The sequence below is a fragment of the Diceros bicornis genome, chromosome 10 (assembly GCF_020826845.1).
Source record: "Diceros bicornis minor isolate mBicDic1 chromosome 10, mDicBic1.mat.cur, whole genome shotgun sequence".
Lineage (NCBI taxonomy): Eukaryota > Metazoa > Chordata > Mammalia > Perissodactyla > Rhinocerotidae > Diceros > Diceros bicornis.
This window is the reverse complement of record NC_080749.1, coordinates 1,355,845-1,378,531: the sequence shown is the minus strand read 5'-3', so window position 1 is coordinate 1,378,531 and position 22,687 is coordinate 1,355,845.

Genomic DNA, 22,687 nt, shown 5'->3' with positions numbered 1-22,687 from the left:
TCAGGTTTGGGAGCCCACAGAAAATTCAGCTACTCCTTTCAGACAACACAGCACAGCTCTGCAGCCTCCTACCTTACATCGCTTCACAATATGGCAAATTCCCTGAAGGTCAGACTAGCAGTATGTTTGACTTCGGCCACTTCCACCACTTCTGGAGGTTTCACTTGGTTTGTGGAAGCTTGTGGCCTAGTTCCCCAGATTCCTGTGTGGCACCAAAACTTAGCACAGGTGCTGTGAGGAAGAGCAGTTGTGTGTTTGCAAGCCCTCAGGTTTCCTCTGCCACACCAGTCCTGCAGAATCACTACAAGTTTGGCTAGTTTCTCTTTTCCCTAGCCGAGGCTCTGACTGAGCAAGCCAGATCCTGGGCAACCAGGTAGAATCAGAAAATGCCTGCAGGAGAAAGAAAGATAAAAATCCTTGCTCGCATAAAACACTTTTTCTTCTTTCTGGAATTTTAGTTGGTTGATTCTGAAGTTGTCTGATGCTCTAAAAAATATATTTATAATTTATCTGGCTTTGTCCAGTTTTGCAACAAGAGTGCTTTCCTGTCCTAGTCTCCTCTAAAACAGAAGTTCCCTTGTCATTAGTTTTTAACTCCATCAGTTATACATTGTCAATATTATTATTGTTTCATAAAGTCATGCTTTCAATGATTTATTCAGATGTTTAACCTTTTTTATCCTCACGATCCATTTTTACCTCTTAGCATTTCTTTTTCTATCAATTTCTTTCTCCTTAAAGTACATTCGTTTATACTTTTTAAGTTTTTCCCTTGAGGAAGATTAGCCCTGGGCTAACATCTTTGCCAATCTTCCTCTATTTTGTATGTGGGTTGCCACCATGGCATGGCTGATGAGTGGTGTAGATCCACACCTGGGATCCAAACCCACAAACCCCGACCTTGGAAGTGGAGTGTGCTGAACTTAAACCACTACACCACGTGGCTGGCCCCCTTAAAGTACATTCTTTAGAAGTTCCTTAATGAGCATTTGTTGGTGGTAATACTCTTAGTAAATGTTCGCATAAAAATATCTTTAAGTCACCCTAGTTCTTGAGATATGGTTTGATTGGATATACACTGAAAGTTATTTTCTCTCTGTACCTTGAATATTTAATCCAACTCTCTCGCCTTCCATTGTTAAGAAATATATCATATGTCTAAATGTAAGTCTCCATAAGTGTTCTGTTCCTCTGTGGGGCTTTGAGTATCTCCTTTTTTATTTAGTGTTCTTTGCTTTCCCTGGATGGATCTGGCTCTAGATTTTTTTTTTTCTTTATTGTTCTTGAGATGTATTCAGCTTCCTGAATCTAGAGTAGAAGTCTTTTAGGAATTCTGTAAATTTCTGTTATTATGTGCCAATATTCCTTTAAATCATATATATATTTATATTGTTTAATTCAAATATATATAAACATACACATTCATTATATATTCATTAAATATATATTTAATTAAATATATTATATTACTCAATGTACTGATTTGTATTATTCAAAAAATATACATATATTATTTATATATATATATAGTTTCCTCTACTTGACCAAACTCAAGCCAGGCTCCTTTGAGCCCTATTCTTGTCTAGGCCTCGATCTTGGCCTATAATAACTACAGCCTCTCAGCACAAATGATTTCAGCTCCCCACACACAATCTATAAGACTTAAAAACTGACATAGTTTCTAACAGCTCAAATCCACATCCTTAGGATGACCACTGCCCCCTTAAAGTGCCTGTCTGAGAAAGCTCAAGGCAGCCAAAAGAATTGACTGTTCTGGCCAACACTCAATCATTGGCCCCTGACATTCCTTTCTTAGAGCATTTACCCAAAAGTGCTTACAACTGTGAATCTTTCCTCTGTCCTTTTGAGTTGTATGTGTGTCTCCTATAACTCAGGAGTGCATTTCTCAAGGTCCTGAGAGCCATTCCTTGAGATGAGGACAGGGTGTCCGTCTCCCAGACTGTGAGAGGAGAGAAGTGAAACTTTGATCACTTCCAACCAGCAGACACAACTGGCCAGATCACATTGCACTGACCAACACTGTAACTTTCCCCTCCCTGACTCTACTGAGCCCCTGCTCACCCCTCTGCCTGCTTCCTCATTCTCCCTTTCAAATGCCCAGTCACCTCTGTACAAATCAAATTGAATTCAGTTCATCCTGTTCCTTCTTCCCTATTGCAGTGGTATATGCCTGATTAAAATCTGTCCTGACCACTTTAACTAGAGCCTGGCTTTGTGTATACTGTACATTTAACACACATACAGACAATCTCATGCATATGCATAGATACACATATACAAACACAACCTTGGGCCCTCCAGGACCAGTTAAACTGACCCCATCTTATCAACAGCGTAGTTAAAGAGTTTTCTTTCAGGAACTGAGACCCTTCGTCCAGTTCAGACCTCTAACAACATACTTATTCCACACATTCCCACAATGACAGACATCCTCTGAACGTGTGGAAATGTTGACAACGCACACCCACACCCACATACACACTATTTGCAAATGACCAGCAGCATTCAGACTGTAAACTACACGATAATGCACACTGATACTCAGAAGATACACACAAACACAGACACATACACACCACTCACTGTCTCAGAGACTACAGTGACTTGAACTCTCTAAACACACACATGTCAACAAAACACACCTTCACATAGATGCCATAATAGCCATGCACCCTGTGACCATACAGAATTGCTAAACACACACACATCCACACAACAAGGTACTTGGTCGTGCATGAGTGGGCTTGATCAAGAGGTTTTTCACACCTCAGCATCAACATGGACACCCCAGGGCGAGAGGGAGAGGCAGAGGGCACAGGGAAAAAATGTGGGGAGCTGTCAGGAGGCACTTGCATAAAGCAAATATGATACCTGCAAAGCTGGTTGCTAAATGACATATGACTCAAAGGTATGAGGACCCAAGAAGATCTAAAATGGTACAAAGAAGGTGACTGATACAAACCCATCACAAGATATTTAAATGTAAGGAACAGTGATATTTTAAAAGACACTGAAGAGAGTGCATCAAAGCTTAGATATAATTCCAAACAATGAATGACATGAAATTCTGGCCAAAGAACAGCCATTATTGCTGTTAAAATTCCTATTTAAATGTTTCTTATAAAATTATAGAAATATTCCTTGAAAAATGACAAATATTCATTGGTTTAAAATATTTAAAACATTTCAGGATAAAATTACTGCAGGTTCCACTTTTATTGAGTAGCTTTTCTTGGGCAGCTATAAGAGCTGGACAAAGCACACCACAGCTGTTTGGAGGGTTGTAGAACATCCTGTGCAGGCAGGACTTGGTGGTCTACAATCTCTGAGATTAGGGAAGCACAAGATTGAGCACCAGCTCCATGGGGCTTCTCCCCAAGGCATTTGCTATTTCAACAGTGAGAGAAGAGAGTCTGAGCAGAAAGAGGAGGAAAAATGAACTGAAATTTGGTTCCAGCCAAGTCCAGTAACTTCTGCTTCCAGTCAGATGTGGTAAAGGCAGAGCAACAATTAAACATTGATTTAATAAATACTGTATGTTTGAAAACACCAAAGGGATGTGGAAGCAAACAGGATTAGATAAAATAAAATTTCAAAAAGGAAAGAGCCTTTTTAGGTGAGATTGCTAGACATGCCCTCACCCAGGGGAATTTGCTGAATCTGGACTCTGATAATCAGACCTGTCTTACCAGAAGACAATTGTAAGTACAGTCTGTTATAACTGATCTATGTTAGCTTTTAAATAGCACAAGTTTTCTTTGTTAATTTTTACTGCCTCCACTAGGAGACTCTATGAAGGGAAAGACATTGTATCATTTGCCACATGATCTCCAGAACATTCTTCAGTTTGGGCTGTATGACTTCTATAAATATTTGTTAATTGTTGGTTTCGTGAATGCTATGGACTGAATGTCTATGTAATCCAATTTCATATGTTAAAATCCTAATCCCCGACGTGATGGTATTTGGAAGTGGGGCCTTTGGGAGTTAATTAGCTTAGATGAGGCCATGAGTGTGATGCCCCCATGATGGGATTAGTGCCCTTACAAGGAGATGGAGGGCCAGAGCTCTCTCTGCCAGATGAGGGTAGAGCAAGAAGCTGTCCTTCTGCAAAACAGGAAGAGAGCTCTCACAAAAAGCAAATCAGCTTGAACCTAGATCTTGAACATCCCAGTCTTCAGAACTGTGAAGAATGCACTTCTCTTGTTAAGAGTGCCCAGTCTAGGGTTGGCCCAGTGGTGCAGTGGCTAAGTGCGGGTACTCTGCTTTGTGCCCCCAGGGTTCATAGGTTCAGATCCCGGGCATGCACCGATGCACTGCTTCTCAAACCATGATGTGGCAGCGTCCCATGTAAAAAGTAGAGGAAGATGGGCAAAGACGTTAGCCCAGGGCCAATCTTCCTCAGCAAAAAAGAGGAGGATTGGCATCAGATATTAGCTCAGGGCTGATCTTCCTCACACACACACACACACACGCACACACACACACACACACAAAACCCAAAGATCCCCAGTCTAGGGGTCTGTCCCATGGCCTAATGTTTAAGTTCAATGAGCTCCTCTTCGGTGGCCTGAGTTCGGTTCCTGGACACAGACCTCTACCACTCAGCAGCCATGCTGTGGGCGTGACCCATATACAAAATAGAGGAAGACTGGCACGGATGTTAGCTCATGGTGAATCTTCCTCAGAAAAATATAAATAAATAAAGTGCCCAGTCTATGATATTTTTGTTACAGCATCCCATACTGACTAGGACACTGAGTGTGTGAATAAGTTCATTTAGATTGACGATCCTTCTTCTACATGACACGTTATTGTCAATGATTCCTAAATTGGTGTGAGTCAAATTTCCCTTAAGGATCATAAAGATGTTAAGGCCCTTCTCCCTAGTTATGCACATATTGATACACATGAAAACATGTTGCGTCAAGTGCTTTATTGACACCTTAGTCTCACACTAGCTCCTATTGGCCTTCAGTGAACCTCAGTGTTACAGTCAGTGTATTCCCCAAAAGGCAATAAAGGAAAGTCCCTGGACTGAAGAGGGCCTGGTATCCATCGTGCAGCTCCTGCCCTCTGCCCAGCCAGCTCCAGGGAAGGGTCAATTTACAAGATAGGCTTTTTTCCAGGCAGCTCTGTGTTTCTCCCAGCCTGTTCTCATTTAGGATGATCTCACCAGGAGAAATGAGTGGAAATTGGGAGGGAAGAGCTACAGAAGGCATCTCCCAGGGGAAATTCTTTGTGGTTACATGACCTAGAATATGGACACCTGACTGCTCTAAGGTGTCCTGAAAATGGAACCCTTCTCATGTCTGCAATATCCTTCCATGTCCTCTTTCCCCTCCATCTCTCTGTTCTTGGTGGAAAAATTCCCTTGGCAACGACAATAAAAAAATGAAAGTAGGGAATGGCCCATTTCCAGTCTCAGAATTCTGTGAAATTTTACTGCCTATCCCCAGTCTCACAGGACTGACACTCTTTTTATTCTTTTAAGATTAGATTACATTTTAATCTCCTTTAATCAGAGTTTTCTCTCATCCTTGTTATGTATATACATGTTCTAATACATAATATTGAAAACATTATTTTTGGCCCTACAATTTCCAGATTCACTCATAGTTGTTTTCTGATGGATGCATGCCTTTGTAATTATGTTTATAACTCCATTAACTATAGAAATTGACTAAATGATGAGTAGTAATGTACTAATACAGGAAAATGGCGCATTTTTATTCAACATAAAGTTTCATGTTTTCATCAAGACAAATACATGAATACTTAATTGTTCAGCAAAAACTCTTACTGTGTACAAGTAAGCAATTATAAATCTATTGGAGTTGGTTTACCTTGTCGATTATTCCTTGTTTCCGAATTGTGCATTCAGCATTTCCATGGACCCATTAGAAAGAATCCTGCATCTTTATCCTACCATTTTATTTTTTTGTTATAATTTTTGTTTATTTATTTTTTCCCCCAAAGCCCCAGTATATAGTTGTATGTCATAGCTGCACATCCTTCTAGTTGCTGTATGTGAGACTTGGCCTCAGCATGGTCGGAGAAGCGGTGTGTCGGTGCGCACCTAGGATCCGAACCTGGGCCACCAGCAACGTAGCTCGCGCACTTAACCACTCAGCCACGGGGCCAGCCCTATCCTACCATTTTAAATACTAGGTCATCGACAGAAGTCCACATTACTTGTTCACTTGTGTGCTAATGGGTCCTTCGTAGGGTGTCTTCACGGGTAGTTTTCCAATGTGAACTCCAGCTGATGGCTTTGTGACACTGATATAAATACTGGTGTCTCCACAGATCATGGGGCCAATGATGTGTGGTCCTCTACATAGTCATATATAACCTAATACTTTTCATCCTATTAGTGTAAGGAATGCTATGGAAAGTAGATTGGTGACAATTAATAAAAGATGATTGATTATGAACATGCTGTTAGGGAGAAAAATTGAACCTCTGGGTATAAAGGTTTACTTTTTATGCAATTAATCAGCCACCCTAACAAACCCCGTTTATAGGCAGGTCTATATACATATATATATTAGATTAAGATTATATCATCTATTAGTTTGAATGTGTTTTTGTAAAGTATGCCTTGTTTCTCTTGCTTTTTCGTACTGGGAGAAATATGCAATAGATGGAAACTGACTGGATTACTCCGGTCTGAACTCAGATCACGTAGGGCTTGAATCGTTCAACAAATGAGCGATTAATGGCGGCTACCCCACTGGGATCTCTTGATCCAACATCGCGGTCATACACCCTATTGTGGATATGGACTGTAGAATAGGACTGTGCTGTTATCCCGAGGGTAACTTGTTCTGTTGATCAATATTTTGGATCAATAAGTGATAAAATATTTTGACTAGCTGGTCTAGATTTTAATCACTCAGAGGTTATTTTATTCTCTGAGGTCACCCCAACCAAAATTGTTAGTCCATTTAAGTTTTGTTATCCCTTGATTTGGCTTACCTTTGATTTTTTTTTAATTAATTGAAGCTCCATAGGGTCTTCTCGTCTTACTTTGTCATTCCCGCCTCTTCAGGGAAAGGTCAATTTCACTGATTAAAAGTAAGAGAGAGTAAAACCCTCGAGTGGCCGTTCATACAAGTCCTCATTTAGACAACAAATGATGATGCTGCCTTTGCAGGGTCCAGTCACTGCGGCCTTTACACCGTGTCACTGGGCAAGCAGTGCCTGTAACACCAGAAATGCCAGAGGAGATGCTTTTGGTAAACAGGTGTGGGTTGTGTTTGCCGAGTTTCTCTTATTTTTTTAAATCTTTCCTTGAATGCCTACCTGTGTTGGGTTAACAGTTAATGTAATAAATAATTGTTGGGTTGAATTTATTTTATTGTTAACTTTCGGTGATTATCTGTTCTAAGATTATGCAAGGAGAAATAATTCTTGTTCCTCATAATAACTGTAGTGTTTTTATGAATTAATAGATTAATGCAGTATTAGATTAGGGGTTAGTTTCTGAGATTGAAATTAAGATAAGTATATTGTTGAACCTGAAGGCTTTCTTAACTGGTGGCTGAATTTAGGCCAACTATGGTTTTGTTTGTACTCCCTCTCTAATGAAGGTTATATCCTGTAGCTAAAAGGCTGTACCTCTTTAGGGCTGGGTCTGGGGGAGGCAGGAGGCTGGACAAGTGTGGAGCTGGCTCTGGCCCAGAGGGATGAGCAAGAGACTCAGGGCACCTGCTGCCACACACAGCCACAGCAGACATCACCCATCAGTCACTACATGCTGGGCTGCAGAGCCCAGAGAGCCCACCAGTCCTCAACAAGTTGCACATGGAAGCCACTCCCGGGCAGAACAGGGGACTGTGATGAACCCATTTGCCGTCCCTGCTCCCCTAAGACGTGCTCCAGGCCTCCTCTCCCCACTTACTCCGCCAGCTCCTCACTGTCCTCGGGACTCAGGCCTTCAAGGCCCGCCAGCAGGCTGCTCCAGCACTTCTCCTTCCTTACCACCGCCTCCCCTCTCTGCTCCCACTCTAGTTCCAGGGCAAGTTACCTGTGGCTCCTGAGTGCTGCTCCTTGGCCTGGAAGGGCCTTCCTTCACCCCATCCACCCTGTGACCTCCTACTTACACTTCAAGACTCGACTCCAGTGATGCCTCCTCAGGAAGCCCTCCCTGACACTCCATCTCCCCAGGCCTGCTCTGGGCCACCACTCTGCCTTCTGTCCACGTCTGTCACTGCCTGGAACCCTGCTGGGCCCCGTTCTCTGGTCATCAAGTGTACCCCAGCCCCTCAGGTGGGAAGGAAATTCTTAGGCTCAGGGCAGTGGAGCAGATTCCTGGACTGTGGTGACACTGCCCACCCCAGGAGAGGTCATTCTTTGGACCTCTTCCAGCTGTGGCCCATTGCATCTCAGCTGGAGCCAGGACACAGGGAGGCTGGCTCTGGGCTCAGCAGATCACAGGGTCGGCCTGGGAAAAGGCACAGGGGCCACACAGAGGGGCTCGGGACAAAACTCCAAGTCGACGATACCCTTGCTAAGGGCAGCAGGGGCCAAAGGCAGCTGCACAGGGCGCACGAGGGTCTGGCGAGCTTTTCATCTGCTCAGAGAGTCCCAGGGCTGGATAGAAGGAACTCAGGAGGCCCATCTGAGGTGGAGGTCACCTCGGGGGCATGTAAGCAGAAGCTGAGGGTCCCACAGCAAGTGGAATCTGAAGAGGTGACCCTCAAACTCCTTGCGGCTCTAAAGTCTCTGAGTTGGAAGTCAGTCCCCTCAGTCACAGCCTCTAGCTGTCCCCTCACAGGGCTGTGCCTCTCAAACAGCTCCCAAGGTGAGTGGAGGCTGAGGGTGAGGGCAACCTCCTATCCGTTAGAACCGCTGTGATCACGGCCTCCCACAAGGGGCTAAGGATGATGAGCAAGGGACAGAGGGACTGACCCACACGACTTCCCCTCGGATGCTGAACATGCTTGTGATTCACGGGGCCAGTCAGTATCTGTCCTTCTCCTCCACTCCTCTCTCCCCAAAGGGACATGTCAGTGGTTACTGTGACATCCACAGACACATCAAGGGCATCTGGGAAGAATCATGTGTACATCTGGAGAGAAGAGAACTGTGAAAACCAGTAATATCTGCATCCATGTGTGCAGATACCGACATCTACATACAGCTGTCACATTCCTCCAGCAGCCCTGGAATACTCCACAATCATGCTGGCAGGTTTTGGCACATAGTAGCCAAACCAACTGGTGGTGTCCCTATGTGCCACCACTGCTGGGGTCTACCTTGAGATTGGGGGGAGGCAGGGTGCCATGCCCCATCTCACAAAAGTCTGGCTGGTGTCCAGGAGGGTCTGACAGCCTTCGACAATCATGCCCTCCATGGCTATGTTTTCCTGGATGCTCTCTGTCTCATTTACTTCATTGTACGTTATCCTGTTGGGACAGAAAATGTCAGAGACAGGCTGCCCCCGTCTCTCAGGGAGAAGGGAATGCTGGGCCTCTGGCCAGACCTAGGAAGGAGGCCTAGCACCCAGGATTCTCAGGTGGAGCCTGTGGTCACAAAGGGGGAGAGAGCATGCATATTGAATGCCCGCTCTGCCAGGCACTCTATGGGCATGATCTCACATCATCCTTCTGATAGCCCAAGGAGACAGGTGTTGAAAATGGAAATGGAGATTAATAGCTAGAAAGCAGGTCTGATTTAAAAGTCTGAACCACGTGGAACAGAGATGGCAAAACTGGGAGGACAGGAGTATAGGAAACCTTTCTTCATTACTCTGCCCCCCACACCACTACTGGCCTTATCTCCATCCATAGAACTCCACTCACCCATCCTTCCTCAGGGCCTTTGCACTTACTGTCTCCACCCCTCCCCCAATGCACGTTATACAGTTGCTTTCTTAATGTTCAGGCCCTGGAATGGCTTAGTTTTGGAGTACCTGGCAATCCAGCTGGCTCACAGAAAGTCTGACTCCAGTAGGCTCCAGCATGTCTGAGGGGAGCAAGACACACCTTGCCCCTTAATCTGAGAATAAGGACAACTCTCTATTTGTCCTGTTATGACTGCCGCAACACCCCTCCTCCAGGAGGTGGCGCCATTTAACTGCTTTTTACAAATAGCATTGGTGGTGGGGCCGGCCCCGTGGCTTAGCGGTTAAGTGTGCACGCTCCGCTACTGGCGGCCCGGGTTCGGATCCCAGGCGCGCACCGACACGCCGCTTCTCCAGCCATGCTGAGGCCACATCCCACATACAGCAACTAGAAGGATGTGTAACTATGACATACAACTATCTACTGGGGCTTTGGGGGGAAAAAGGAGGGGGATTGGCAATAGATGTTAGCTCAGAGCCCGTCTTACTCAGCAAAAAACAAAAAAAATGGATTAGCGTGGATGTTAGCTCAGGGCTGGTCTTCCTCACAAAAAAAAAAAAATAGCATTGGTGGGAAAAGAGGCCTGTGAGTTGCCAACTTTGCTAAGAGCCTTGGTGGGTTTTCAGGAGTCTTAGGAAAATAGTAATTTTGTGGGGATGAGCATCTGGAGAAAGTACCCCACTTACACCAAGAAAAACACAAACCTCTTATTTGTCTGCTGATGCCTCAAATTCTACAACCACGACCAGATCACCAAGAGGGCTGCTTCATATGCATGGCTTCCAAAGTTCTCTAGTAGACACTGTCCAGTTTAACCCTCCCAGCAGTGAGAGATGACACTGGTCGAGGTGGATCGGTGATTAATGAACTCAACGTGATGAGCAAATTACTGGGCCTCTCTGACCCTCAGTTTGCTCAGTCGGAGTGAGGATGGAAGAGAATGCATTTCACGTGCTGACCTCAGGTCCAGCACACAGCAGGCGCTTGAGTAAAGGGCCGTGATCACTGTTGGTAGTATCACTGGTTGCAAAGGTGTTATTATCCAACTATTATTACCCGTTGTTTTCTGGTTATCAGATTGTGGCATGGAAACGGGGTCTCTTCCTTAGGAGCCTCAGTCCCTCCCTCCCAGCAATGCTCTTCTCAGCAGCCCAGGCCCTAGCCGTTTTCTGGAAGGGACGGGGCACAGGGAGGCACCATTCAAGGATATGCTAGTTCCCTGGATAGGGATTCATTTTTGGAGGTGAGCAAAGGTAAGCAGAACCATTTCTTTTGACGAGGGTGGGGATTTTGCTGAGGAGGGCTGTATTTGCTACAAACAAGGGGGCGATCCCAGAGTAGCAACACTAGTTTCACTGTTAGACAAGTGCCAGCTGCAGCTGCTCAGGACTCCTGCCAGCCCCGGCTGGGGTTTGTGCTGAGAGCCACACTGTCCACGCAGCTGGGGAGGAGTTCCCTGGGCCGCAGGCTCCCAGGGGAACTGGAATTGACGACCTGGGTTACAGTGAGCCCAAGAGATGAGGTTCAGGAGAAAAAGCGGGACAAAGGCGAGAGGTAGGAGAGAGTCAGCCCCAGGGGAGGAGTGTTGCTGAGCACAGCCAGGGAGGGTTTATCTGATGGCTTCCTGCAGGGCTGGGAGCTTTCCTCAGTCCCCCAAGGGAGGGAGAGAGGAGGATGAAAGGGCTGCTGTCAGGGCTATAGGAAAACACTCTTCTGTGCCTCTAGGGCTGTGTTCAGGCCAGATGCAGGTGATCAGGTGATCAGATGAGTAGACTCCTGGAACAGGGATCAGGATCTTAGGATAAATGCCTTGGCACCCATGTGCCTTCCTTGCTACGGCACGCACCGGTACAGGGCATGCCACAGGGATGAGGAGCCTCGTTGGAGTCCCAAGTCTTCTCCTTGGGGAAGTGTGCAGGATTTGGCTCCTTGGGGCATGAGAGGACTAGGGTCCCCACGCCATAATGGTTTTTGTTAGTCTACAAACACACTCTGATTACATCTGCTCCCTGAATGAACCTCCACTCCGTGGCCTGTGCCCTGCCCTAGTCCAGCCTGGTCCTCCCTCTGCCCAGCTGGGAGACGTGGCCCTACTGGCTGCCTTTTGCTGGACTCGGGAAGCCATTTAGGGCACTGAGTGGTTGGCAGGGCTGGGGACTGGACCTCACGCTGCAGACCGACCCTCCTTTGCAGCTTCTGGCAGCCCATCACTGAGTATGAGGCTGCTCATCATCTCTTGGCCTCCATAAGGTGCAGACCCCAGGGCTCAGCTCTTGGTACGCACCTCGTTCCTGCCTAAACCTACTCCCTTGGTGATCTCCTCAGTCTTGTGACTTTAAATACCATCTCTGAGCTGATGGCTCCTCAATGACTCACTCCCTTACACTTCAGACTCAAACGCCCTCCTCCATCTTGTCCCCTCCACCACTGTTGTCGATCTCAAGCTCAACATGCCCCCAGTCAAGCTCCAGTGAAGCAAGAAAGATTTCCCATCCACACCTGCCCAGCCTGCCAGTTTTTCCATTTTGGTTAGCAGCAACTCCAACCTTCTGCTTGCTCAGCCAAAAACTCTCGAATCACTCTTGCCTCCCATCTTCTCTCTCCCCACATCTAATGCATCAGAAACTCCTGTTGGTTCCATCTTCAAAACACACCTCGAATCTGAACCTCCTCCTCACCTCCACTGCCACCACCTGGTGCAGGCCACCATCAGCTGCTGCCTGTGCTGTTGTAGGCGCCTCCTCCCTGGTCCCTCTGCTTCTCCCCCGGCAGAGGAAGGTTCCCCCTGGGCTTTGGAGACTGAATGAGGGGCAGCAGAGGGGCCTTGACCAGAGGGCTGGGGCCTCTGACACTGGACAAGTCATGGGTTTGTCCACCCATGACACTGCCTGTTGTGACTGCAGCCTTGGGCACATGAAGACCCATTACCCAGGCCCCTCTCTGGGGCTCCTATACCACAGGTTGTGAGACACTGACACTGGAGAACAGAGGAAGTTGGCAGAGTGCCTGTGAGTCCCTGGGCGGATCCCTGTTCTGGCAGGTTGGCCCACGTGAGTGCCCAGGGCCCTTCCTCAAACCCCATCTGTGTCAGGGACAGCACACCACCCACCATCCCACCAACTGCCCCCTAGGCTTGAGCTGTGAACTTCTCAGATTGCTCCGGGGACCCTGCTTCCAGGTGGAACAGGCTGGGGGTGCCCCAACACCCACCTCTTCGGATCCTAACCTGAACATGATATTTTAGCATCTGGAGCTCAGGAAACTCCCACTGGGGAACATCCTTAGCCCTGGCCTGTCCATTGGCGGGGGCACCCGGGAGCCGGGCTCACCCAGACAGCTCCCCCCGTTTAGCCCTGGCGTCCTCCAGTCTGTTGGCTCTATGTGCTAGTGAAAAGTGGGCCAGGAGTTTGTGCAGTGTCAGAATGTGCCTTTGAATCTGCGGCAGGGGGACAGGGACAGAGGCAAGGATGGGGAAGGTCAGAGGGACAGGGAGAGAGAGGCAAGGAGAGAGACAGTGATGAAGTAAGTCTGAGAGAAAACAGCAATGTAGAGAGGGAGAGAGAGTGACCAAGCGGACAGAGAATGGTTCTCTCAGCTCCCAACTCTCCCATGAGCAGGGCTGAGGACGGACACCAACAACACTTCTGATCTCAGACTCTAATGTGGAGGCTCTTCCAGGGTTTTGTCTGGGGCAAGAGCCCAGATCTTAAGGCTCTAAGCCAGCAGGAGAAAGGGCTTGGTGGTGGGCTCAGGACCAGGAGCTCCCCCTCACCTTCCCACACTGCCTGCTCTGTGGAGCTGGACAGGCCTGCCATCCGCTGGGTCGGGGGCTGGCTCTAACCCCATTCTCCAGGCAGCCCAGAGCTGGGGCCTGTTAGGGCCTGGGATCTCCCGGCCATGGCCGCATGGTGCCCGGAGCTGTGGCTTGCTCCCAGCTGGGGCCCTCACTGCCATGGACCCCCAGAAGGCTCCCAAGGTATGTGCCCTCAAGGACAGGGCTAGGTGCCAGCTGGAACATGGGGTCAGTGAGGAAGATCTCCAGAACTCTCCTTGCAGTCAGTTTGGCCTCATAGTGCTTCAGCAGCTTGTCAAAGTCACTGTTCTGCTTGCAGTGGGCCAGGATCTGCAGGCTGTACTGGTAGCTGGAGACCAACTCCTGATAGAAATTGACCATGGGCAGCAGGATGTCTAATGGGTCTGCACGAGGAGTGGCTCCACAAGCCTTTGGTCACCCAGCCCCACCCACAGAGGTCAAGACCAAGTTCAGAGTTCCCACCCAGAGACACCCTTGCCTTTGGGGATGACTCTGGCACCACTGCCCTATCCAGGGCCAGATAGGTGGCCCCAGGCATCAGGACACCATCAGAGTCACAGATCTTTATAGAGATGGGGCCCCATCTTGTCTGACACCTGTGTATTGGAAGGTCGGAGAGGGCTGTTGCGGGTGCTCTGGTGTGCCTCTCCGCCTGAAGCGTCTGAAAGCCACACAGCTCCGGAGTTTTGGGGGTTCAGCTGAGGCCTCTGTGGTCACTGAATTGCAGCTCCACATCCCCCTCAGCCCTGGCTCCCCCAAGAGACCTCCCACCCAGAGTGCCCCACCAGTGACAGAAGTGACCCATCCGAGGTCATAAGGTGAGTCAGTAGCTGGCCTGGAACCAGGTCTCCTGAGTCCTCCATTCCAGGGCTTCCCTCCACAAGACATGTCCTCCCGAGTCACGTCCCTTCAGCTGTCTGTCCATTTATCTACATGTCCCTGTCCTTCCATGCCTCCCCAGGTTCAGCAACTTGGGTCTGCTGCTGGCCCGCTCTGTCCCGACCACTTGGAAACACAATACCCTGCCTTCCAGCCCCCGAAAGCCCAGCCAATCTCCCCAAACCTGCCCTTCAGTACTTGATTGGCAGGGATGGGTCTACTGAAACCTCTGCTTATAAACTCCATTAAAGAAAAACATGCCTCCTTTGCAATAAACTCTAAGTGGGAGCTTACACAGGGCATTCCACTACCCAAGGGACAGCACCTTCAACCACGCAACTACAGGAAGTGCAGACCTCGTCTTTCTAGGGCCGCTTCCCATTGTGACCTTGGGGAGAAGCAGGGCTCTCTGACTTAGGGAAGTGAACAGCAAAATGTCACATTCAGTGTGGAAGAGGCGCGATGCGGGGGTCCTGCTGTGCAGCCCTCGGGGCCATCAGGGCGGTGCAACCAGCTCTGAGAGCAGTGACACAGGGTGGAAGGAGTGGGAGCCTTGACCGTGCTTCTACCTTTTGTTTCAGTCATTCTACTTTTGGAAATCTGTCCCAAGGAGACACTTTCTCATGTGAACATTTCAGATGCAGAGATGAGTGTTTCTAGTAACAAAAATTTGCAACAACTTTAAGAGCCAATGATGGGAGATGGCTGCATGGATGATGGCATGCTCACAGGTACTGGAGCATCATACAGCCATCAAAAAGCATACTTTCAGCATGAGAAAACACTTGTGCTATAATGTTAAGTAAAAAAACAAACACATCAAGATTCAAATTCAGCATTCATATATGTGACGTTATGTAAATAAAGCGGGGGGAAAAAACCTAAGGTCTGTGCATAGAAAAAAATTTGAAGAAAACACAACAAAGTGTTTACAGTGGTTATCTTTGGAAAGGAGAACTATGGTTGATATAGCTTTGAACATTTTCTGCTTCTCTAGATTGTCAAATTTTCTCAAATGAGTTCATATATATAATTTTTAAAAGGGAAAAGTAGATAAGAAACTAAAAATATATTGCTTCTTCCTAGAAAAACAGCTTTTGCTGACTTGTCTTTCCTCTTCTGCTCCCTCTGAGGGATTCTGTGTGTTTTTAAGGGGCAGCTGTTACACACCGGGAGGATGGAAGTGCCGCCAGCCTGGAGGAGTGGGCCCAAATCTCAGATGGATTTGGGTGCAGGTGGGTCTGGAGACCTCTGCCAGGGCTGCCTGCTCCCCCAGGCCCCAGTGGGCCAGCTGGAGATGCAGGCCTTCAGGCCTTGGTAAAGATCTGGTGCAAACACCAGATGGCCTCACTGACAGAGAAGCCACAGGGTAAGCTCTGGCGACGGAGTTCCTGCCCCTCCAAGGCCTCGCCCAAGTCCAGCAGAGCTGAGGGGACTAGGAAGAGGGCAGGGGCTGCCACCACCATTGGGACTCTAGCAGCCTTTCTCAAGTGACACCTTATGTGAAAACCCCATCAGCGGGATGGACTATGTAACTTGTGGCCCGGTGCAGAGAAAATATGCAGGACTCCTTAAAAAATGACAAAATTTCAAGATGGTGACAACAGAGCACTAAATCAAACATAGATTTTTCTAAACATGGATCACACGCCCCAGAAGCTGGCAGAGAATGGCAGCTGCTCTTGTTGCCAGCCCTCCTGGCACCCTCAGTGCACACCTGCTGGGATAACCCTAAGGGATCTTAGAGGAACTCAGGGCTCTGGAGAAATCAGAGGAAATGCCACTCATGATGTGAAAAGAGCTAGGGCTTGAGACCCACACAGAGCAGGCTCAAATCCACCTTATCCTGCTTCTCAGCTGTGTGACCTCCAGCAAGATGCCTAACATCTCTGAACCTCAGGTCTTCCCTGTAAAATATGAAGGTGAAATGACGTCACCCCTGTAAGTAATGGGACAATTTGAGGGCCTGGTACAGAGAAGTTGCTCAGTAAATGCTAGCTCTCGACAACTCCCTTTTGGGGGGACAACTTAGAAAAGCAAAAACACCCGGATTCTCCCATGCACGTGCCCTGTCACCACCTAAAGAGCCCTGGGAATCATGCCTTCTCACTGGCAGCTTAGCACCAGGTTGGGTAATGGGCCTCTGAGCGCCCCTGGCAGCCACATTTGCCGTGGCTCCCCTCCCAGCATCCTCTTCCCCGCCCATGGTCCCCAGCCAGCCAGCTCCAAAACACAGCCCGAGTCTCCTCTCCCAGGATGAGCTATAAGGATGTCAGAGAGACTTCTGCTACTTCCTGAAGCCCCCTCCCCTCCCAACTCTTCCTCCTCTGTCCTTGTTCATCACCCTCAGCTCCTACCACCCTGGAGACTTGGGAACCACCCCAATGTGTCTGGGGTTTGAGATGAACAACAGAGGGGAAGCCAAAGGGACTCTGTCATGCACCCCATTTGTGGACAGGAAAACAGGCCCAGAGAGAAAGAGTTAACCCCCCTGGGAGTCAGGGCAGCCCCAGCCTAGGAGCCTGTCCTCAAATCCCTGAAGTGGTCTCTGTCTTTCTCTGCCACATCAGATGCCCCTCCCTACTGCCATTCTCCACGTGTGCTCTCTGCTCCCTCCCTCTGTGATGAGCCAGCACTTTGGCTGTTGGAGGCGCCTGGTGCTTTCCTCTTCTGTGAGCTGTCACAGGGGGCTGTCTCCTCTCCTAGCAGTTTGTGCCTTGAGGGCAAACCCCTACCCTGGGGTCTCACTCTCTCAGTACAACAAGAGCAGGGGCGGAACGTGCTGAGTGGACACAGAGACACCCTTGAGCTGTGTGGCACACGTCCAAAGATAGTAGCTCAGGAAATCACAAACATGCCACAGACCCAGCTCCCCTCCCTTTCCAGGGCATGTGGCTTTGTCCCCTCAAGGCCACTTGCTGAACCACAGGATGAATGGGCTCTGACAATTGAATGAATGGAGCACTTTGAAAGCAAAATGGGACAGTTACCCACTCTCCACTTCCGGGTTGCTAAAAGTACCCCAGCCTGTGCTTGAAGAGCGGCTGAAAGTATCTAATGGAGAAATATTCAGTGCCAATGCAGGCTTTTCTATTTTTTCCATTCTCTGAGAACCTTGGCACATGAAATAATGGCTGTTCTTGGATCTGAACTCTAAAGAGCTAAGGGACTCACACACAGGCTCATGGAGAGCTCAGAGACACGTAGATGCCCAGTCAGCACCCTCACTGCCCTGATGTCATCACCCCCATGCCAGTCTGCTCTCTTTGCCAGTTCTGGGATTTGCACGTGGTATCCTTTTCTCTTTAGGATTGTGGGGTATGTGTGTGGGAGTGTGTGTGTGGGTAAATGTAGTCTGTATGTAAAACTGATGGTGCTCTTCTCGGAGGCATCTACAGGACATCTACTCCCCAGGGACCAGAGCAAAAACCAGATGCAGTCAGGTGAGACGCTCTGCTCCCTACACAGGCAACACCGGCAGTCTGGGAGTCTGATTTAAGGATTGGGCTGGGTGGGCAAAGCTCTGGAGAGCTGTGAGACTGGGGACCCTGCAGAAGCCTTGGGCTACGGCCCACCCCTGCTAGGAGCCAATGTCAGGATGGTAGCAGGAACCTCTGAGCTCACAGAGCCAGCCTTTCCCTTATCCTGCTGGTCCCTTCTGAGGATGCATTTGCTTTGATCCAGGTTGGCTTGGCTGACATCCAAGACCTGCTCAGTTGACCCTTGTCAACGATGACAATGGACAGTTGGGAATTTGGCTTATTATCCCAACTCGCCGGTTAGGGTCTAGCTCTGGCTACCCAACCTGGCTCAATGTCTGGCGTCTCAGCTGAGCCTTGCCCACTTGCCACCCCACAGTCTGGCCTTCTTGGCCCATCAGAGGCAAGCCCTCATTTGCCACATCCCTTGGCTGCACTGCTCATTGGCTCCTGCCCCACCACAGTGCCCTCTCTGGAGACAGTGTCTTTAATCCAGAATGCATTTAGTCAATGCAGTCATTGATGGAGGAATTAGTCTATGTTTTCTCTCTTTTGTTAGCAGTCAAGGTTTTGCTAAAGATCTCTGTACTTCTTGTTTTTCAAACAGCTGTCACACAACTCAGTTCTCTCTCCTTCCTTCTCCATTCCCTCTGGCCTCTTCCAAGCCTAAGAGATGCCCATCTCTGTCTCCCTTTGTGCCAATGCTGTCAGCATGTCCTGATGGAGTTCGTGTGGTGGACACCATGCTGGGCATGGGTGAGACACAACCAGAGGTGGATAAGTCAGATCCCTTCACTGGAGGAGCTTCCAGCCTAAGAAAGGGGTCAGAAACCCACAGAGGTAACTTATACTCCAACAAGGTGAGGCCAGAACAGAGGGGTGCCCCTACTGCAGTGGGAGGGTCTCACCATGGAATCCACCAGCGCTACCCAGAGGCTTTGAAGGGCAAAACAGGAGCCCAATTGGGCTCGCCCCGTGGTGTGGCAGTTAAGTGCATGAGCTCCGCTGCTGGCGACCCAGGATCCAAACCTGATGCACCGCTTGTCAGGCCATGCTGTGGTTGTGTCCCATATAAAAGTGGAGGAAAATCGGCACAGATATTAGCCCAGGGCCAGTCTTCCTCAGCAAAAAGTGGAGGAGTGGCATGGATGTTAACTCAGGGCTGATCTTCCTCACAAAAAATAAAAAAAAGAAACTCAACATGTGTGCTAGAGTATAGAAGGAATTGGAGCAGAGGGGATGATGTGAACAAAGATGCAGAGTACAACAGGGTGTTGAGTGCAGGGCAGTAGGGGTGGGGATGGCAGGAGGAACATGGGAAACAGGACTCAAGGCATAGAGTGGGCCCTGTAGAGGGGCTGCCTGGGGAGGGGTCAAGGTGGCCCTCTCCATGTCAAAGTTGGTTTGTAAACCTGATCCCAAAGCTACAGTTTTACCTTAAACTCTGAACTAAAGATCTCTGCAGTTTCTTGCAGAGTCAGCCTTCCAGGATTCTGAGTGCTCCCAAGCCAGGAAAATACCACGACCATCTCTAAACTCCTACCCTGCCCTTTAGGGCTGCCTGAGCCGTTCCAACTTACTTCCAATCATAAATGGGAGAAAAATAGCTATTAAAACAATGAAATGGTGCCAAACTGAGGATTCTAGTGGAGGGGAGGATTCTTCTCAGAGGAGGATGCTCCCTTTGTTTCAGATGGTCCTTGGAGCTTTTTGGTTACAAAAGATGAGGCACAAGAGGACTCTTTAGATGGGAGAGAAGAGACTGAGCAGACTGGATAGTTTTGCTTAATAACTTTGCTTTTGTTTGGGTGTGATCTCCCCTTACCTCTAGGGAGAGTTGGCTGCTGGTGGGGGCTCTGGGTGTAGAGGGTATAGAGGGAGTAGAGACAGGGCAGTGTCCTCGATGTCTGACCTGTGCACAGCCTGCTAAGAAGGGCCTAATGCCTGGTTTAAGGCTCTGCTGTTGTTGCCTTGAAATTCTTAAGAGCCCTGCATTTTCAATTTGCACTGGGCCCAGCAAAGTGTTTAGCTGATCCTGAAAAAAGTGTAGACAAGTGTATATTGGTAAAGGATTAATTACCAGCTCTCTGAAAGAAAAACTCTGACTGGTAGTACTGGCCAATTTCCATGCTGTAAACATTCCTACCTTGGCCCATTTTAAGCTACCAAAGAGTGAATAACAAGCTTGCAAGATTCTTGAAAATTTTACAACCGACTTGCAAGTTGGTGTGAGCCAACTCCAGCACATCACTGGATGTAAGGCGAGGGTCTTGGCAAATAAAGGGATTATGAACACCCCCACTACCACCAAAATGGCAGTTGGGAGAGTGTGGAGAGAGGCCAGCGTGAGGAGAGGAGGTCAGCAAGAAATCCCTGTAGCAGGAAAGGCTGAGTGACAGGAGGGCAAGGATGTCTTCTATTCAGCTTTCAGCTGTTTTCTGTTTCAGTACTGGAAACCCCCTTGAGTGCATCTAAGCCTTTCAGAAAGTCTGGTCCATACTTGGCCCATGTTGGGGGCTTTGGGAGTGAAGGAGGAGCCAGTTGGGTGTCATTAGAGCTTTCCTGGATACTCTGGTTCTCCTCCTGGGACAGGGCAGGACTGTACTGCCCAGGCCCCTGAAGTCGAGTGTGGTCATGTGACTCGCTTTGTCCAATAAAACGTGAGCAGAGTTGTCAGGCATCATTTGCCATGTTGCTTCCCCTGCCCTGGGACTGGTGAATTTCCTGATGGTGGGACCCCTGTCAGCCTGTGTCCCTGACTCTGAGTGAGAATGTTGTGGAGCAGAACACACAATGGACACACAGTGTGAGAGAGAAAGCATTCTTTGTTGTTTTAAGCCTCTGAGACTTGGGGGCTGTTTGTAATTGCAGCAGAATCTAGTTCCACCTGACGGACACATGGAGCGACCACAAGGGGGTAAGGAGCAGTCAAGACTGAGTGGAGACTGGCGCTGTGGGAAGTGATACAAGAAGCCAGGAGAGCAGAATTGGAAGCCAGATGTGGCCAGGAAAATGGAAGACCCTGAAAATCCTCAGGAATATGTGGGATGGGGCTTGAGGATGTTTTCTGGCTATCAGGTGGACCCTGAGAGCTTGAGGCCAGCCAGGTGACACAGTGGTTCCTGAATATGCACATTTTATATGGCCCGTCTCCCCAGCAAGGAAGGAATAACGTGTGTGGCAGGCACAGGCCACGGATCTACAGCCAGGAGACCCAAGGTTGAGCCTGGGTTCCAGCGCTGGAAGTGACCTTGGAGTGACCTTGGATAAGTCCTTTCCTCTTCTGTGGACCTCCCAGTTCTCAGATCCCTCCCAGCTCTGATGTTCTATGACCCTCTGTCTTTGTCACGGGCATCACTCATCACTTACTTGGCTCCTCAGCACCTCCTGCCTACCTGATGGCCTACTTCCTGGGAAATGGGCTCTGTTTCACCTTCCTGGAGCCCCTCCAGAGCACACAGGTGCCCTCTGCTCTGCAAGGTGTGTGTGTGTGAGAGAGTGAGAGAGAGTGAGGGAGTGAGAGAGAGAGAGAGAGAGAGAGAGAAAGGCTACAGCCAGAAAGGTTTACCAAGCTGATCTTGCAAAGTCTTACTTAGGGGCCGGCCCCATGGCTTAGTGGTTAAGTGCACCCGCTCCGCTACTGGCGGCCCGAGTTCGGATCCCGGGTGAGCACTGACGCACTGTTCATCTGGCCACGCTGAGGCGGCGTCCCACATACGACAACTAGAAGGATGTGCAACTGTGATATACACTTATTTACTGGGGCTTTAGGGAGAAAAAGGAGGACTGGCAATATATGTTAGCTCAGGGCCAGTCTTCCTCAGCAAAAAGAGGAAGATTGGCATGAATGTTAGCTCAGGGCTGATCTTCCTCACAAAAAAAAGAAGTCTCACTTAAAAAAATTGTTTTCCCTGGAGAGTAATGTACTCAGTTGGAAATGTTGCTCCCAATTCCCATTACAAAGGCCTCTGCTGCCACGCTGACACACACACACTTTCACCAAAACTGACCAGTTTTGTGCCCCCAGCACCAGAGAGGGCCCTGCCCTTTGCACCTACCCCTTCTCTTGCCTACCAACCCCCGAAAACTTTCAAGGCCATATGCGACATGAACCCATACCTTCTTTGGCCATAAAATGACTCGTTTTCTACCTGGGTTCACACTGCAAGCTCTATTATGGTGCCAATCACACTCTACCACAATCAGACCTTAAGGCTTGAAACTTCCGTCTCTTTATTGCCTCCCACAGAACCTGATGTCCATTCATTCATCAAGTCCTTACAGAGTACCTACTATGTGCAACGCAGAAGGGACAAGTGATAAAGGACACCCCTGCCCACCAGACCAGGTGAGGGACAGACACCTGAGGAGCCGGGTCTGACATGGCATGCTGAGGGTGGGAAAGCTGTGGGAGCAGGGGTCATGGAGCACATTCTGGGATGAGAGTCCCCGGGAGGAGGCAGTCGAGCTTGGTAGGATTCCACCAGGCAGAGAAGCGTGGGAGTGGCAGGGGCACTCCAAACAGAAGCCCCAGCATATGCAAAGGCCAAGATGTGCACAGCTCATGACCAGAGAGCACTGGCTGGAGCCCCAAGTGATGAGGGAAGAGGAGCCTGGGGAAGAGGATGAGGAAGTGGTCAGCT